This window comes from Sorex araneus, chromosome 4, assembly GCF_027595985.1.
Source record: "Sorex araneus isolate mSorAra2 chromosome 4, mSorAra2.pri, whole genome shotgun sequence".
NCBI classification, from domain to species: Eukaryota; Metazoa; Chordata; class Mammalia; order Eulipotyphla; family Soricidae; genus Sorex; species Sorex araneus.
In genome coordinates this window covers 82,215,950-82,235,163 of record NC_073305.1, presented here as the reverse complement: position 1 = coordinate 82,235,163, position 19,214 = coordinate 82,215,950, and the positions used below count along the sequence as shown (strand labels likewise).

At 40.1% G+C, this 19,214-nt stretch overlaps 1 protein-coding gene across 1 annotated transcript in view; it reads right to left on the bottom strand.

Moving 5' to 3' along the window:
- CD2AP (CD2 associated protein) overlaps window positions 1-19,214 on the bottom strand; it is a 133,291-nt gene that overhangs the window by 94,511 nt on the left and 19,566 nt on the right. The window lies entirely within an intron of this gene.

Here is a 19,214-nt window from a genome sequence, read left to right as displayed (position 1 = left end):
ATTTAAAACTTCATTCATACAATGCTATCAACCACATCAATGCACTAAAGTCTTACTGTGTTTCTGACCTGCGGTGTTCCACCACGGATCCACAGGTGTCAACTTCCCTCCCACAGTTGTTCTCAGCTTTCCTCTCTTATCCCCTCCCCACTACCCCCCACCACCATAAACCCAGTCTGCCACATTAACAGGCACATTTTACATTTGGTTACTAAATTTCGGGTCTCCGCTTATAGGGCCACAGAGCTCAGGGGTAAGGGACTGCTTTGCATGCAACAACCCAATTCAAATTCCCGACACCACATATGGTCATCACTCCTGAGCAGCCAGGAACAACCAGGGGCACTGTCAGATCTGCCCTGACACCTTCTCCTGCTCAGAAAACATCTGTTTAATAACAGTAAAACTACAAAGACAACAAAGCTTATCTCAGTGATTTCAAGAATTTGGCTGCATCAGCAAAATGTTTGATTACCTTAGAAAGCACAGTAGAAGTCTTAAGTAAAAGCTTCAAGAGCCAGAGAGACAGTACAGCAGGCAAAATGCTTGCCTTACACACAGCAGACCCAGATTTGACCCTCGGCGTTCAAATTTATTTTGAAATGATATTCATATGACCATATGACCACCCCCCACCTCCCCACTTCCCTGGGCTCCGCCAGGAATAATCTGAGTGCAGAGCCAAGAGTAAGCCTGAGTATCACCAGGTTATTACCCCTCCAAACAAACAAAAGCTTTAATACAGTGTTGATGTGTGTAGTTCACAACATCTTTTGAATTTTGAAGGTAAGAAAGGCATACATCCCAAGTTTATCAGGCTTTTGACAAACTATGGTGAAATCCCCCCCACCCCCCAACCCCCGTCCACCCCATTATCTTCAACTCTGATTTCATTATCTTCAACTCTGAATGCCTGATATCCATTTCTCTGTGTGTGGACATAATTTGTGACTGGTTTCTAAGAGAATAGTAAAATAGAACAGAATGTAACAATCACATGATATCACAAGCACATGGCAACTGTCTCATTTGCTAGTTTTGAAGATGCAAGCTGCTGTGTTGTGGGATGGCTTTTGAAAGAATCACACAGAAGCAGTTGAAGGTGTCAAAACAACAGCAAAAGTCCGAGGCCCTCCGTTCAACTGCCCACAGGGTCCTGAATGAGAGTAATTTCATATGAGCTTTGAAGCTCCTTCCTTAGTGAGAACCTAGCCCTAGCCAACAGCACAGAGCCATATCTGACAGATAAACCCAAAAAGGGGAGATAAGAAATGTTGATCAAGTCATTTTACATTGCTAAATGTATGGTAACATCAAACAACAGAAGAAATATGCACCCTGTAATGAAGTTGTTAAAAATAAGGCTCGTCTTTAAGTACAAAATTTTAGACTATAGGATTTTATGTACACATACCATTATTAATTTTCTAGGGCTCATTAAAAGATTAACAGTAACATTTCCTACTCAAGTTGAGAATAGTTATGCCTACAACCCTCTTTTCTTTCTCCTTTAAAAATGTAAGAAAAAATAACGTGCAAATATAAACAAACACCCCTAAAAAAGGAAATAAGGGTAATCCTGTTGTTTGACAAACCAAATCACTCCACACTAATACCCAGGGGTCGAACAAGTTAGGCTTCTTTCTCGTCCCTACGTGTTAAATCTTCTCTAGTCCAGTACTTCTCAAACAGTAATGTACCAAAGATAACTGCAGAAAATGTCATCTTGACTTGAAGAATACTACTTAAATTTAGACACAGATTGAGTGGGTCCCAGAGATACTCAATGCTGCTAATAAAAGAGAAAAGGTAGTTTCTAGCAGTTCCATTCTTTCTCACATATACATTTAAAAACTTACTGGTTTTCAAATATTAAGCAGGAGAGCGAATACAGGGGATTAAGGCATTTGCCTGCATTTGATCAAAATCAGTTCAATCCCAGGCAAAGCATATAGTCCCCTCAGCACTGCCAGAAGGATCCGTGAGCAGAGTCAGGAGTAGCCCCTTAACACCGCCACTTGTAGTCCAGCCCCCCACCTGTCCCTGCCACATATACACACACAAAACATCCCCCTAAAAATTATTATCAAGTACATACGTGATGGCTGGGGATACAGCTGATGGTAAATTGCAAGGATCAAAAGTATGAGGACCTGGGTTAAATTCCCAACACTATTTGAAAACTAAAACATGTCAGGGAGATGGCTCAGAGGTTAAGGTACATGCATTTCTGGCCCCAAGATCCAATGCCTGTGCTTCACAGCCCCTGGCCCAGCACTGCGAGGTATAGTCCTGGAGGCACCCAAACAGACCCTGGGCCCTTTAAGCACTACCTGGGAGTCAAAAAAAACAAAAAACAAAAAATACAAACACACATGTGGTGGCTAGATTTTGATCAAACAGTATAATTAAAATAAAAAGGAATGAAAATTATCTAGCTCTTTGCTAGATTCATCAAACTGCTAAATTTGCCAAGCTCAAAATTATACTATTTGAGGCTGAGTATATACAGCTCAAATGGCTGTAAATTGGATAATCCTGGCAGCACATAATCTACAGAGCATTGCCAAATGTAACTCCTGCAACTATCTCTCTCTCTCTCTCTCTCTCTCTCTCTCTCTCTCTCTCTCTCTCACACACACACACACACACACACACACACACCACGAAGATATCTGAAAGGACTGAAGTTCATGCTTGGCACACAAAGGTCCCCAGGCTGGACCCCAGAAACTGGAATAGTCCCCGGACCACCAGGTATAACTCTGGTATACCCCAGGAGAGGTCCAAAACATAGTATATTTTTATTTGAAATGTTAACATTTGGTGAGTTTTATATACGAGACTAAAACATAACCACTGAGAAGGGAGTCAGCAAGAATTTTTTCCTTTCTCCTTTTTTTTCCCTTTCTCCATGAAAGATTCCTATCAGTCTAAGACTGATAGGAATTTTTTTTCTAAAAAAAAAAAAATCCAGAGAAATTATAAAATTATAGACACTATAACTAAAGTAACTAAAAATAACTAGAACCCCAGAAAGTCTGAACATTCAGAAAAAAGGAAAATAGAGCTGGATTATAAACAGGTGAATTATATGAAACTACCAAAACTTAGTGTCAATCACAATAGCTTTATGAATAAAAATGCTAACTAGGAAGGCATTTTTTTTCTATAGCAAAAACCTAAAGAACTAACAAACACGGGGCTGGAGCGATAGCACAGTGGGTAGGGCATTCGCCTTGCACACAGTCAACCTGGGTTTGATTCCTAGCATCCCATATGGTCCCCTCTGAACACCACCAGGAATAATTCCTGAGTGCAGAGCCAGGAGTAACCCCTGTGCATTGCCGGATGTGACCCAAAAACAAAAAACAAGAACACACACACACACACACACACACACACACACACACACACACACACACACACACACACACACACACACACACACACACCCAGACGACAGACACAGGAAGACAAAAGAAAGAAAAACAATCTGAACAGCTGGAATAGGTACTGTGAATGAATGCTGAGGGTTTGTTGGTTGTTGTTTTGTTGTTGTTGTTGTTGTTTTGGTGGGGGGAGCCACACCCAGCGTTGCTCAGAGGCTACTCCTGACTCTGCATTCAGGAATCACTCCTGGCAGTGCTTGGGTGGATCATATGGAATGGCAAAGACCAAACCCAGGTCACCTGCCTGCAAGAAAAGTGCCCTATCTCCAAAGACTGAGTTCTTAAAAATATAAATGATTAGTGATTTCCAGAATGTAATGCCTCTAAACCGTAGGCAGGTCTTAATCTGCTAAATCTAAAATCCAGTAGGTAAAACCAACTTAGGTGCCATGTAAAGCTCCTTCACCAGCCATGATCCAGAGACTCAGAAATAAATCTTGAAAGAGATCTACAAGTGTCAGAATTTCTCCTGGATCCTGCTTGAAGTCACCCTCCCCACCCTGGCAACACCCCCCACCCCCGCGCTGGTCCAGAGTCCCTGAAGCTGAAAACCTCCAAATTCCACAAAAGCCACCATGCTCCCAGCCAGACACCACTTCCCTGATAAGCCTCATGCAAAAACAATTTGTTGAAACATTCAGGTATGCAGGTTCTGTAACAAAATCTCCACCTTCATGGGGTCAGAACTGGGGATAGGCTACCTCCCCCCATCTCCTTGTACTTTCAGTAGTCCAGCAGTCAAGAACATGCTCCAAAGCTGCCAATCACTTATGATTTTAACTCCAGCTGTATCATCCTATTTGAAATTTTGGACACCCTGGAGTACAAGGCCTCGATTTCAGCAATGGGACATCACAAAATCTCTAACCATGAGTAGCACACTAAACCATGAGTAGCACACTAACCATGAGTAGCACACTAAATTGGATGGAATGTAATGTAGAAGGCAACCAATTTTGATTAACAAAATGTAAACACAGAAGGCTTAACCTGTAACAACATTTTAGTAATCTCTTACACAGGGGCTTAAAGGCTCCATGGCGAGATACAAAAATCTTCACTAACTTTCTTCTAAGGAATCATTTCTGGATCATCCTTTTAGCAAATTATTGATAAGCAATGTAAACTAAATTACTGAGAACTTACTATGGGGAGCAGTTTCAATAGTGGGTGGGAAAATTGGAAATAATGGTGGGAAGGTTCAAGAGCGGTGGGACTGGTGTTGAAATATTGAAAGTCTAACTAATGACTTAATATATCCTTAAAAATAAAGCCGGGAAGACAGTACTGGAATTTGGGGCACTTGCCTTGCATACTGCCAAGCGCAGTTCAAATCCCATTATTTGGGAAGCAATTCCAAGCAAAGCAACAACAGCCCCTGGGCTCCTCTAGGTGCATGCCCCCTCCAAATAAATCAGAAAGTCGAAGTAAATTTTTTTAAAAAGCACATAGAGGGGGCTGGAGTGATAGCACAGCGGGTAGGGTGTTTGCCTTGCACACGGCCGACCCGGGTTCGATTCCCAGCATCCCATATGGTTTCCTGAGCACCGCCAGGAGTGATTCCTGAGTGCAGAGCCAGGAGTAACCCCTGTGCATCGCCTGGTGTGACCCAAAAAAGAAAAAAGCATATAGAGTTCCTAATGAACTTTTGTTTTCATAAGAATAAGCAGATAAGAAAATAAACAAGTAATTGTCAATCACGGAAGAGCAAGATAAACTAAAAATATTAACTCTGCTTCCTTCCCCATCCCAATCTTCAAAAGCAATACAATCCTAAAGCCAACAGGTATCAGCATGTGAGAGTGAACAGGAATCTGTTTGAAGTCATTTGTCAAAAACAATAGATACTCAACTGTCATTTTGTCAGTTAATTCTTCAAATTCATAAACAAGGAATATTTTCCCATTTCCTGGTGTCCTCTTCTATTTCTTTCAATAGTGAATTAAGAGTTTTTGAGGCGGCTTTAACCTCTCAGTTAAATTGCTCCCCTTGGTATTTGAAGTTTGGGAACTTTATTTCAAATGGGACCATTTTTTATTTCCTTCTCTTCTAGTTTGTCATTTGCATACAGAAATGCAACAGATTTTTGTATACTGATTTAATAGGCTGCTACTTTTTTCTACTGGTGCTGTTCCTAAGTGGTTTTAGTGGAGTCTATAAGATTTTCTACATTTAAAACTGTATTAACCACCAAGAGACTTAACTTTTCCAATTTCGATCCCCTTCCTTTTTCCTAATGTAACTGCTGTGGGAAGGGCTCCCAAACTCTATCAATAGTTGTGGACATCCGTGTCTTGCATTCTTGGAATAAATATTTAATCACCCTTGCATTCTTGGAATGAATCCCTCTAGATCATTGGGCCATGGCGTACAGTTTTCCTGATATACTGTTCTTTTTGCCTTGCTAAGATTTTTACTGATAATTTTTATACCCATGTTTATCAGGAATATTTGTCATTTTCCTCTTCAATAATATGTGGTATCATCATTTTTTGGTGTTAGGGTAATACTGACTTCAGAGAAGTGGTTAGAAGCATTTCTGTTTCTTCAATATTTTGGAAAAACTTCAGTATAAGCAGGAAATTTGGTAAAATTCATTCAGTATAATGCCCATCAAAATACTATTGATTTTTTAAAGAACTGAAAACAAACTCTACTAAAATTTGTTTATAAAATCATAAAACTCCCCCAAATAGTCAAAGCAATTCTAAAGGAAAATATAAGAGGTATTTGCAATTCCTGGCTTTAATTTAAATTTAAATTAAATGTAAAGTACTAGAAAGCTATAGTAACTGAAACAGTGATATTGGAATAAAGAAAGACTCTCAAGCTAATGAACTAAAATCCAGAGCCCAAGAGACAAACCCTCAGATTATGGACAACTAATCTATGACAAAGAAGCTGGACGCATGATTTGGAGCAAGAAAAACCTGATCAACAAATGGGTGCTGGAAAAACTGGATAGCCACATGCAAAATAATAAAATTGAATACACAGCTCACACCATACATAAAAGTTAATTTAAAGTGAATTAAGGAATTTCATGAACTACAAAATCTCCAGTGGCTCTCAGAGGTACTTCAATTATTTTACTCCACTGACAAAGATAACAAATGGGACCGTATAAATTAAAACCATGGCAAAAGAAACTTAGGCTGTAACAAAGTGACACCATACTGAATGGGGGAAAAAAATCTTTGCACACAATATATAAAGGAATAATACACACACACACACACACACACACACACACACACACATCACAAAGCTCAACAACTCAAGGAACACCCCATCAAAAACGGAGAGAGGTGGGGCTGGAGCGACAGCACAGCGGGTAGGGCATTTGCCTTGCACACAGCCAACCCCGGTTCAATTCCCAGCATCCCATATGGTCCTCCACGCACTGACAGGAGTAATTCCTGAGTGCATGAACCAGGAGTAACCCCTGTCCTTCACCGGGTGTAACCCAAAAATTAAAGGAAAAAAAAAAAAGGAGAGAGGAGATTGAAAAGTTCTACACAAGGACATACCAATAGCCAGTAAACATGCTAAATAATGCTCATCATTAATACTTATTACTATTATTAGGAACATTAAAAACAGCGAGACATCTCATCACACTAGTGAGGATTGACTAACTCAAGAAAACTGTGGTGTTGGCAGGGATACCATCTGGTTCAGTTTCTGTGGAAAATAGCATAAACACTTTATTTAAAAAATAACAATAAAGCTTTCTTATATAACGCATAATCTCACTCTTCATTACCTACCCCAAAACACAAAAAACTTTAATTTGAAAAGATGTATGCATACCTATGCTAACTGTAGCACTAAATGTAATAGCCACAATATAGAAACAACCCAAATATCCAAGACAGATGACTGGATAAAGAAACTGGGATTAAAAAATATATATATATATATATGTACATATATATATATATACACACACACATACATAAAACAATGCTACAGAGCTGTAAGAAAATGAAATATGGGGCTGGAGTGATCGCACAGCAGGTAGGGCATTTGCCTTGCAAGCGGCTGACCCGGGTTCGATTCCCAGCATCCCATATGGTCCCCCGAGCACTGCCAGGGGGTAATTCCTGAGTGCAGAGCCAGGAGTAACCCCTGAGCATCCCCGGGTGTGACCCAATAACAAAAAAAAAAAAAAGAAAATGAAATATTGCAATATGCTACAACTTGGATGGGGATCACGTAATGGCAAAATAAGGCAAAGGGAGAAGGATAAATACCAGACAAGTTCACTCGCCTGTGGTATATGGAGAAACAAAACACTATCAAATGGAACTATCAAAAAGAAAGGACAGTATCAAATGCGGACAAATCCTTGATCTTAATTGCAAATCTGAGACTACCACAAAGAGCACCAGAGGGCAGGGAAGAGCCAGAGCAGAAGTGACACAAAGCCAGTGATGCTCAGTCTTGACCATTTTAGTGATGAAGATGACAGAACAACTTGTTCATCAAAGCCATGAAAGTTAGGCTAGAAAGCATTTGTTGCAGGGGCAGTAACCCTAGTTCAAACCCTCACATTGACGTATAATCCTCTGAGTACCACCAGAGGTCATTTCTGGGTGTTGCACTGCTGGGTGTGGCCCAAATACCCCTCAAAAATATGAACAGGGCTAGAGAGAGTACAGTGGGCAGGGAATTTGCCTTGCATACAGCCAACCCAGGTTCAATCTCCAAACACCCCAAGGAATAATGCCTGAATGCTGGGTGTGGGAGGAAAAAGAACAGTAAACAGATTGCACTCTAAATAACAGGGTTTTGGTTGTTGTTGTTTTTTTCAGTATGTGTGTCAGAGGGGGGTTTGTTTGCACTCTGGGATTTATTACATTGCTGGGAGGTGACAGCTATGAGTCTTTTTTATTTATTTATTTTATTGAATCGCATGTGGAAAGTTACAAAATTCTCAGGCTTATGTCTCAGTTATACAATGCTCGAACACCCGTCCCTTCACCAGTGCCCATATTCCACCACCAAAAACCCCAGTATACCTCCCACCCCACCTTCCCACCACCCCCTCACCCCGCCTGCGTAGCTGATAAATTTCACTTCATTTTCTCTTTACCTTGATCACATTTCATATTTCAACACTAAACTCACTATTGTTGGAGTTTCCCCCCCCCCAAAAAAAAACAGCCCTACTGAGAAGGAAGCATTTGATAATTAGTTTTCCATTGATGAGAATGAAGAGATATGAAGTCGCACGGCTGCAATAACTAGCAGCGCAGTTTAGGATTTCTGTATTTTAGTAATTAAGTCCAGGGAGATTTATGTTAGAAATTGCATCATTTCACTTCCTGGGGCAGCATGGGGCAATGGCTTAGTTCACAGTCCAGAGACATGGCTGCAAGCACTTGCTGGGACCAAAAGTAGTCTAGCTGGCCTCCGGATCAGTAGCAGAGCGGCTGCACAAATGTGTGGCCACCTGGGTCCAAGAAGAGTCTTTTACTGATGTGGAAACTACAAGAGTAACTCAGATATCTTTGTTTAACAATGTAATTATGCAATTATGTGGGAACTTTTGGCCAGGAAGTATCTGCTCTACCTCAAGACACTAATACTGATCACAGGGCAAACAGTCAATCAACCATATTCTCAGCACAATTTCTCAGTGAAAAAGGGTTAGGAGTGGGTAAAAGGCTGGGACAGCCCTAAATAATCAAACATGAGAATACTGTAAGAATCCCCTTAGGTCTGCAGTTTATGTCTGAAGGGAGAGGGTGTCTGATGGGAGAGGATGACAGACACACCTTAGCACTTTTCTATTAAAAAAAAAGTTACTAAAAAAGTGATACCAGACAATACTTAACATCTGAGACGGTTTACATTTTTACAAGCCCCCATTCTAAGAATCAGTATACACCAAAGTCTGGAAACTCAATTCAAACTCATTGACAATTGGCATGGCTGAGGCAACAACAGAGAGAGGTAGGGATAAAGGATCTTAGTTTACATGCAGTCAACTCTGGTTTGAATTACACACGGTCTTCAAAGCACCACCAGGGGTCACTCCTGAGCACAGAGCTAGAGTGTGTGTCCCACCATTCAAAGCAATGGTGTTTTAAAGATTTACATTAGGGGTATGCTTCAAGTGAAGGAAAAATGTTGACAAAATACTTGAGGAGGAATTGAAGAACATCCTGAAAAATATTCCAGTAATACCAAAGGAATACAACTTCTATTACTAATCTTTCTTCCATCTTACTCTTCTTTTAAAACTAACAATTTAAGATTAAACTAAATGTGGATTATTCATTTTTCAATTGTGAATACCAATGGAAAAGTTTAATCAGTTTAGCTATTACTACAAATAGGTCGGATTATTTCTAAAGAAAAGTTTTGAAGAAAACTCATTTAAATTAGTTTTGCTACTGATTTCTATAGAAATCAAACTCTACAGAAACTATATCAAACTCTATAGAAAGAAAACTCTCAGTTTAGCTACTGATTTAAAAATCACATCAGATTATTTTTAATATACTGTGGAGAAAACAACTCAAACTGACGAGGTGTCAATTTCTGGCAATTATGTGATCAGCAAGAAATGATCAAGATTTTAAAATATAGTATCAAAGAACATAGAAGCGATGGTAGGGGCTGGAGCAGTAACACAGTGGATAGGGCATTTGCCTTGCACGCAGCTGACCCGGGTTCAATTCCCAGCATCTCATATGGTCCCCTGAGCACTACCAGGAGTTAATTCCTAAGTGCAAAGTCAGGAGTAACCCCTGTGCATCGCCGGGTATGACCCAAAAAGCAAAAAAAAAAAAAAAAAAAGTGATGGTAAACTAGATCATTTAAACCAATCCTCCCAAGTAAAAAAAGTAAAACAGCTGGATAAAATATTAAAATTCACCATCAACTCTCTATGGTTATTTCCCAAAATGGATGTAATGCTGCTCTCCTCACCGTGGCTCTAGAGGGGCAGTAACAGCCCCAGATACAAGCAAGGGTCACTTTCTCATTTCTTAAAAAATGGTAGATTTTCTACCTCCCCCCCATCTCCCTCAAAGCCTTGGCAGTCACATCTGCACCCAAAGGGGCCACCCAATTGAAAAGTCTTACCGTTCCGATAAAAATACTAAATACCCTGAACACCAAGATTTCTTAGCAGCTGTATTGCAAACCATAATGCACAGAAGGATTAAAGAAAAGAGAGAGCAAGATGGTAAGTGCCTCCTGTAGAAGGAGGCTAGGAGTGGGGGATGGGGTGTTGGGGTATGGTGGTACGGAAACAGGACGCTGGTGGTGGGAGATGTCCACTGGTGGAGGGAAGGATGCTGGGTCATTGTATAACCTGAAACCCAATTATGAACAGCTTTGTAATGGTCTATCTAATGGGTATTCAATTAATTTTTTTAACTTTAAAAAAAAGTAATGTGGAGTTCATGCCAAATTCAATTAGCTTAATCAATGTCTAAATAAATAGCAGTACTCCTACATTTTTTAAAAAATGGTAGATTTTCAAGAAGTGACAGTAGGACAAATGTGCTTGTTTCACAATATAGCAGACCTAGTTCAAATACAGTTCCCCAAGCACTGAAAGGGATCAGTCACTATATAGAGCCAGGAGTACCCCATGAGCACTGCCAGCTGTGGTTCCAAAACATTTTCTAAAGTAAATAATCTAACAAATCTCATTTAAAATACAGTAACAATGCATTCCATAAACAGCACACAGGTAAGTAACAACAAGGTCACAAAGGACAAAGAATGCTGAGTATTTAATGGCAATGGTTTTTAACTGCCAGACTAAGACTAGAGCTGGTCCATAGGTGTAAAAGATCTAAGCAGGTGTTTTTTCAGTATTTTTCCAACTGTGCTCCTTCAGACCTTGTTCACTTTCTGTGACACCTCCCACCGTGTCCTAGCAGATGGTTCCCTAGTTCTTGTGTCATTCCCCTACCCATTAGACTGAATTGTTGGGTAATTCCGTGTCCTTTATTATCAGAGCTTCCTATACTTTTACCCTATGATCCCTTTTCATCCTTAACTGTGGCCTGTTGGAATATTCTAGGAGCCCACAAGAGCTAAATGGCTCCCAGTTAAGATATGCTGTTTTACAGTTATTACATATTAGATGTATTACATATTAAGTGGTGCAGTGTTAAAGGTGACCTCATATTAAGTATAATTATATACTACAGAGGCCTGAGCAACAGTTTAGCAAATAGGGCATTTGCCTTGCATGAGGCCAACCCAGGTTCAATCTCTGGCACCCCATATTATCCCCGCCAGGAGTGACCCCTGAGCACCACTCAGGATGTGGAACAAAAACAAAAAAGAAAATATATTCCAAAAACACAAACTTCTCATTTATCAGAACTACTGAACCAAATAAATTTATTTAAATAAATTTATCTTGAATAACTTGGGAATATTTTTGCCAACATATAAACATCATCCTAATAAGCAAATATGAATCATTAACTACATTCCACTAATTGACCTCCAATATCTACAGCCCTTGTACAAGTAGCCAATAGCTGGATGAAAGAACCCACTTTTATTTTTAAGCATCGCAGAAGACAGAATACCTCAAAGAAATGTATCAGGGCTAGCAATGAAAAATAAATTGGAACCCTAAAAATATTACAGATTACAGAGTCACTTCAACAAAACTAAAATAAGATGCTGCAGGCTCAGAGGCTGAAGCTATGGGAAAACGTATTAAACTGGTGTTGTGTGTGCTAAACAGTTCAAACCTTAAAATTCCAATGAAATGAAGTTTCTATACTATTTTCTTTAAGTATTTTATTTGTGGTTTTATGTTAAGGTTTGATGTCATCTCTTCTCAGGCACTAACCCTGTCTCTATGCTCACAAGTGACCTTTGGATGAGCTCAGCGACCATTTGTGGGTTCCAGGGTCACAGCCACTGCAGCTGCCTACAAAGCAATGTCTTACCTCTGTACTATCTCTCTAGCCCCAGATTTTTTTTTTTTTTTTGCTTTTTTGGGTCACACTTGGGAATGCACAGGGGTTACTCCTGACTTTGCACTCAGGAATCACTCCTGGCGGTGCTCAGGGGACCATATGGGATGCTGGGATTCGAACCCGGGTTGGCCACGTGCAAGGCAAACACCCTACCCACTGTGCTATTGTTCTAGCCCTGGCCCCAGATTTTTAATTCTTCAAAGAAGGAACTGCTCAAGAGAATTTATTTTAGGGGGGGGAATGATTAGGGCTTAAGAGGTAATACAAGAGCTTAGGCACTTGGGCCGAACACACCACGGCATGGTCCCTCAAGGCCTGGCCAAAGTGATCCTTGGGCAGGGAGCCAAGAGTAAGCCCTGAGCACCACTGGGTGTGGCCCAAAAACAAAAACAGAAAAAGAAAACAAGTTCATAACCCAGAAATAAAATCAGAAAGTGGGCTAAAGATGGTTTCAAAAACAGTCCCAAAATAGATTTATATTACAGACTGGTTCATTCAAAACTACCCTTGAACACAAGACAAGCCTACAAAACTTCATTAATTTAAAAATTAAAATTGAGACAGTAGAAATTTCTAAAGTTAAAGCGAGACAAACAAAAACAGACTGAAACAAATAAAAGTAAATCTCGATTTTTGTCATCTTTCTGATTTTTGGTTTTTGTTTTGTTTTATGTGGGGGGGACACACAAAGGGGTGCTCAAGCTATAGGGTCAGTGCAAGGGACAGGGAATGTCATCCCCTCTGATGCCAGGGGACAAGGCAGTGCCAAGGGCTCTGACCCCAGCATTCTGAAAGCAGAACACACATTGCAGTTTACTACCTTCTCTCTCCCAACATGCAATCTACTTCTTAATTTATCTACTAAATGCTAATTATTAGGGTTTTTTTTTCATTATCATTTAAAAACTATATATTTAAAACCTATACATGAAAGTCACTTAACATTTAGGGTTTGTTTTTTTTTAATCAGAAGCATACATAGCATAGCTGGTAGGGCATTTGCCTTGCATGCAGCTGACCCGGGTTCGATTCCTCCGTCCCTCTCAGAGAGCCCAGCAAGCTACGGAGAGTATCTCGCCCACACAACAGAGCCTGGCAAGCTACCTATGGTGTATTCGATATACCAAAAACAGTAACAACAAGTCTCACTTGTAGACGTTACTAGTGGACAGTGATAGGTGATACAGTGATCCAGAAGCAACTTAAACAGTTACACAGAAAAACACTGGTGACACTATTTTAAACTGTTAAGCTCTTAAAAAAAAAAAAACTGTATTTTTTTTTTAATTAAGTTTTAAGTTATAAAGGCATTCACTAGAAACCATCTGGCTCTGGTCAACACAATATAAATGTGATAGCTTAAATGCTGAGTAAAAACTGAGTTAAATACTGTCTCAAATTGAAAGGGACCCTTCTACACTGCTGGTGGGAATGCCGGCTAGTTCAGCCCTTTTGGAAAACAGTATGGACGATTCTCAAAAAACTAGAGGTTGAGCTCCCATTTGACCCAGCAATACCACTGCTGGGAATATATCCCAGAAAAGCCAAAAAGTATAGCCGAAGTGACATATGCACTTATATGTTCACCGCAGCACTGTTTACAATAGCCAGAATCTGGAAAAAACCCGAGTGCCCTAGAACAGATGACTGGTTGAAGAAACTCTGGTACATCTATACAATGGAATACTATGCAGCTGTCAGAAAAAATGAGGTCATGACATTTGCATATAAGTGGATCAACATGGAAAGTATCATGCTAAGTGAAATGAGTCAGAAAGAGAGAGACAGACATAGAAAGATTGCACTCACCTGTGGAATATAGAATAATAGACTATAAGACTAATGTCCAAGAATAGAAGAAATAAGTACCAGGAGATTGTCTCCATGGCTTGGAGGCTGGTCTCTCATTTTGGGCAACTCAGAGAAGGGAACACCAAGTAAAATGTGGTTGGAGGTCATGTGGGGGAAGGGTGATGCGGGCCGGGCCGAATACAGACTAGAGACTGAACACAATGGCCACTCAACACCTTTATTGCAAACCACAACACCTAATCAGAGAGAGAGAACAAAAGGGAATACCCTGCCATAGTGGCAGGGTGGGGTGGGGGGAGACGGGACTGGGGAGGGGGGGAGGGATGTTGGGTTTACTGGTGGTGGAGAATGGGCACTGGTGAAGGGATGGGCTATCGAACTTTGTATGGGGGAAACATGAGCACAAAGATGTATGGATCTGTAACTGTACCCTCACGATGACTCTCTAATTAAAAATAAACTAATAAAAAAAAATACTGTCTCAAATTAACCTTACTTTATATTATCCTGTCCTGTCGTCCCACTGTGAGACTTGTTACTGTTTTTGGCATATGGAATACACCACAGGTAGCAGCTTGCCAGGCTCTGTCGTGCAGGCGGGATACTTTCGGTAGCTTGCCAGGCTCTCTGAGAGGAGTGAGGAATCGAAACTGAGTTAGCCGCGTGCAAGGCAAACGCCCTACCCACTGTGCAATCGCTCATCAAGTATTCTTTACTACAGCAAAGGATGAAATACCAAAACAAAAAAACTATGCAAAAGTTATTAAAAACTTACTATCAGGTCAGAAGAAACTATTAAAACAGGCAGTAAGATGGTAGAAATAACACTTTTTCTTTAAATTTACCTTTGATTTCCAAGATTAAAAGCAGGACAGTCACTTCAATCCGTATTGCTTGCTATTCATTCAACAGTCTCTTCCTTTCCCAAAATATTTTAAGACATGCCTTGAAATTAAACCAATGCATGTTGATACATCCTGTCTCTGACACTGGGTAATTATTTTAACAGTCCTTCAGAACTTTTTCCAAATCAAAGACCTTGGAAAATATTCAAAAGATACAGACCAAGAACAACTCATCACAAAGATTCATGTACAAGCATATGTTGAGGGAGCAGAGTAATGACTTAAATTGCCGGAACGCATGCTTGGCGAGGCAGAGTCCTGGGCTTCCCAAGTACCGCCTGGAGTAACCCCAAAACCAAAAATGCTAACATGTTAAAGACTAAAAAGCTTCTGAAGTGTTTTCCCCAAATCATTATTGAGATATTATATGACCACTAATTACTTTTGTTTTGCTTTTGAGGTCTTGCCCCACAGCACTCATTTACTTTATAAATATCATTCAAGTCTTATCTCTGAAATTAAACAACCATCATAAACTTATTACTAAGGCTAAATGACTAAGTAACTATTCAAGTGCTATTCAAATGATTAAAACTCTCTGATGTATTAGTAGGCCAAGCACCAGAACACACTGACATATTTTTTTAGAAAACAACAAAATAGGAACAGGAGTGCCTGCCTTGCACATGGCCAACCCGGGGTTGGATCTCTGCCACCCCATATGGTCTGAGCCCACCAGGATTGATCCCTAATGCAGAGCCAGGAGTAACCCCTAAACATCACTGGGTTGGACTCAAGCAACCAAAGAGAAAAGAATGAAAAACTCTTTAGGCCTATTGCATGCAACACTTTAAGATAAGCATTTTTATTTTCAATGAAAAAAAAAGTCAACCGCAATAAATCACTATATATACCTCTTATAGGATTAAAGCCCAAAACTCAATCATGAAAGCTTTGTAACTGTATCTCACAGTGATTCAATAAATAAATAAAATTTTTAAAAATCTAAAAACAGCACAATTTCCATGTAATTAACATGCCTAAGACTTTAAATATATTTCTACTTGTACTTTTATTAGATTCAAAATGTGTGGTTTACATTCTAAAGCTACACTGTCCAGCTAGTAACCACTAGCTACAATTGTCTACTGAGCACTTGGAATGTGGTTAATCCAAACAGATGCTATGTAAAAGCCAGATTTCACCACACACCAAATTTCAAAACTAGGAAAAGTGTACATTATCTCATTAATAGCTTTTTATATTGAAACTCTTTAAACAGATGTTGAATCTTCTCTAACCCCAAATAGCCAAACTATCAAAATTAATTTCACTATTTAACATGCCACTAGAAACATTTTAATTTTTCATATATAATTTATTAACTGGACTCTGCACCAGGCTGTTTTCACCCAGGCGCCCCAGAGGGGGTCGGGTGAGAACCCTCCCGGCCCCAACAGACCCAGCCCCAGCAGCCGACCTCCCACTACCTAACTGCTGCCACACTCCAGGCTGCCTTCCAGACACATTATAAGACACTTCCTACCCCATTTCCCATAATTAATATACCATATTTGATGGAGTTCAGACAGTAGGCAACAAATCATAGTTTTATATATATATATACACACACACATATATATGTATGTACACACACACACACATATATATTTATGTGTACACACACACACACACACACACACACACACACCCCTCTCAGAGAGCCTGGCAAGCTACCAAGAGTATCTCACCAGCACAGGCAGAACCTGGGAAGCTACCCGTGGCGTATTCAATATGCCAAAAACAGTAACGATAGGTCTCATTCCCCTGACCCTGAAAGAGCCTCCAATTGTTAGGAAAGACGAGTAAGGTGAGGCTGCTAAAATCTTAGGGCTGGGAGGAATAGAGACGTTACTGGTGCCCGCTTGAGTAAATCAAGGAACTATGGGATAACAGTGATACAGTGATGTAATTTATAACTTAGTATCCCAGAAGAATAAATGTATAAATGGACTCACATTTAAGATGGTATACTTTCATAGTACAATCAACCCTATGGGAAGGAGGGAGGTCAGGCCCCTCTGGGTCACAATGTTCTAGAGTTCTTGTTCTGTCTGTACTCAAAACTGACACCTGATGGTGCAAAGGGGACCATATGCACTGCAGCCATATGCAAAGTCTGTGTCCTACCCACTGTACTATCTCTCCAACCCCTATTCAAGGTATTTTAAAGCAACTTTTTAAACAAATTAAGCCTTTATAACTTAACTTGCTTAATATGATAAACTGGAGACTCATATACAAATGTCTCGTGCAAAATTTCTTCTTTTTCTAGATGCATGGGATATCAATGGAATATACATAAAAGTGGGTAACTGGCAGACCCACCTAATGTTTAATATACCAGATTGATATTAATAATGCTGTGCCAGGGCTGAACACATGTTTTGCCAGCGGGGGACTACAGTTTCATTCCCAGAGAAGAGTCAGCAGTAACTCCTAAGCACCACCAGGGTATGACCCAAAAAACAAAATTTATTCCTTACTAAAGGTGGTAGAAATCTCAATGACCCCTGCAAAGAAGACCAAGGAGTATTTCTCTTTCATCAACTGAAACAGTTCAATTTTGCAATTTGCTCAATATATGTTTCAATATATTTAAATTCTCCTCAATTAGTCCAAATCAAGAATTACTAGTTAGGCAAGAAAAGGGTATCAAGGGCATCCAGGCAGGAAAGGAAGAAGTCAATCTTTCATTATCTGAAGATGACATAGTACTGTCACTGTCTCTGTCATCCCGTTGCTCATCAATTTACTAGAGCGAGCACCAGTAATGTCTCTATCCTGAGGCTTCTTGTTACTGTTTTTGGCATATCGAATATGCCACAGGTAGCTTGCCAGGCTCTGCCATGCAAGAGAGATATTCTCGGTAGCTTGCCGGGCTCTCCGAGAGGGGCAGAGAAATCGAACCCAGGTCGGCCTCATGCAAGGCGAATGCCCTACCCACTGCGCTATCACTCCACTTGGTTAACAATATGGTACTATCTTTAGAAAATTCTAAAGACTACAAAAAGCTCCAGAAACAATAAATTTGTATAGTAAAATGACCAGTTACAAAATTCACGTCCATGGTTTTCCTATATACAAATTATAAAAGAGAAGATTTTTTTTAATTCCCATTCACAATTATGCCTTAAAAAAATGTAGGACCTCAAAGCAGCTTAACTAAAGAGGTAAAAGACCTATACAAAGAAACTTACAAAACACTACTTCAATAAATAAGAGGACAGGAGGAAAGGGAACACATCCCCTCCCTGCCTGCTCATGGATTGGGAGGATTAACATCACCAAAATGGCAATACTCCCCAAAGCATTATTCAGATTCCATGCAGTTCCTATACGGACACCCATGACTTTTTCAAATAGACCAAACACTCCTGAAATTCATATGGAGTAATAAATCCCCATGAATAGCTAAAGTAATCCTTAGGAAACAAAAGAGCAGTACTAATTAACTAAGAAGCTTATGCGCCTCCAAAGAAATGGTGACCAGGATACAAAGACAGCCCACTGAAAGGGAAAATTATGTATCCAACATCCATCTATAGGGGTTAATATCCAAAATATTTAAGTCACTGACAGAACATTTCAAATTAAAAACTGAAGGGAGAGCCAGACATATACACAGTGCTTTGCATACATGAACTTCAGGTTTAGTCCCTAGCATCGCAATGTCCTCTAAGCACCACTGCTAGTGGCCCAACCCCCTCCCCCAAACATTAAAAATTAATCAAAATAAAACTTAAAGGTAAATTCAAATAAAGTCTTCACTCTAACGACTTGGTGCCAAAAGTCACTGTCACTGTCACTGTCACTGTCATCCCGTTGCTCATCGATTTGTTCGAGCGGGCACCAGTAACGTCTCTCATTGTGAGACCTACTGTTACTGTTTTTGGTATATTCAATACACACGAGTAGCTTGCCAGGCTCTGCCGGGCAGGCTTGATACTCTCGGTAGCTTGCTGGGCTCTCCGAGAGGGGCGGAAGAATCGAACACAGGTCACCCACGTGAAAGGCGAACACCCTACCGCTGTGCTATCGCTCCAGCCCTGGTGCCAAAAGTCACTGTCACTGTC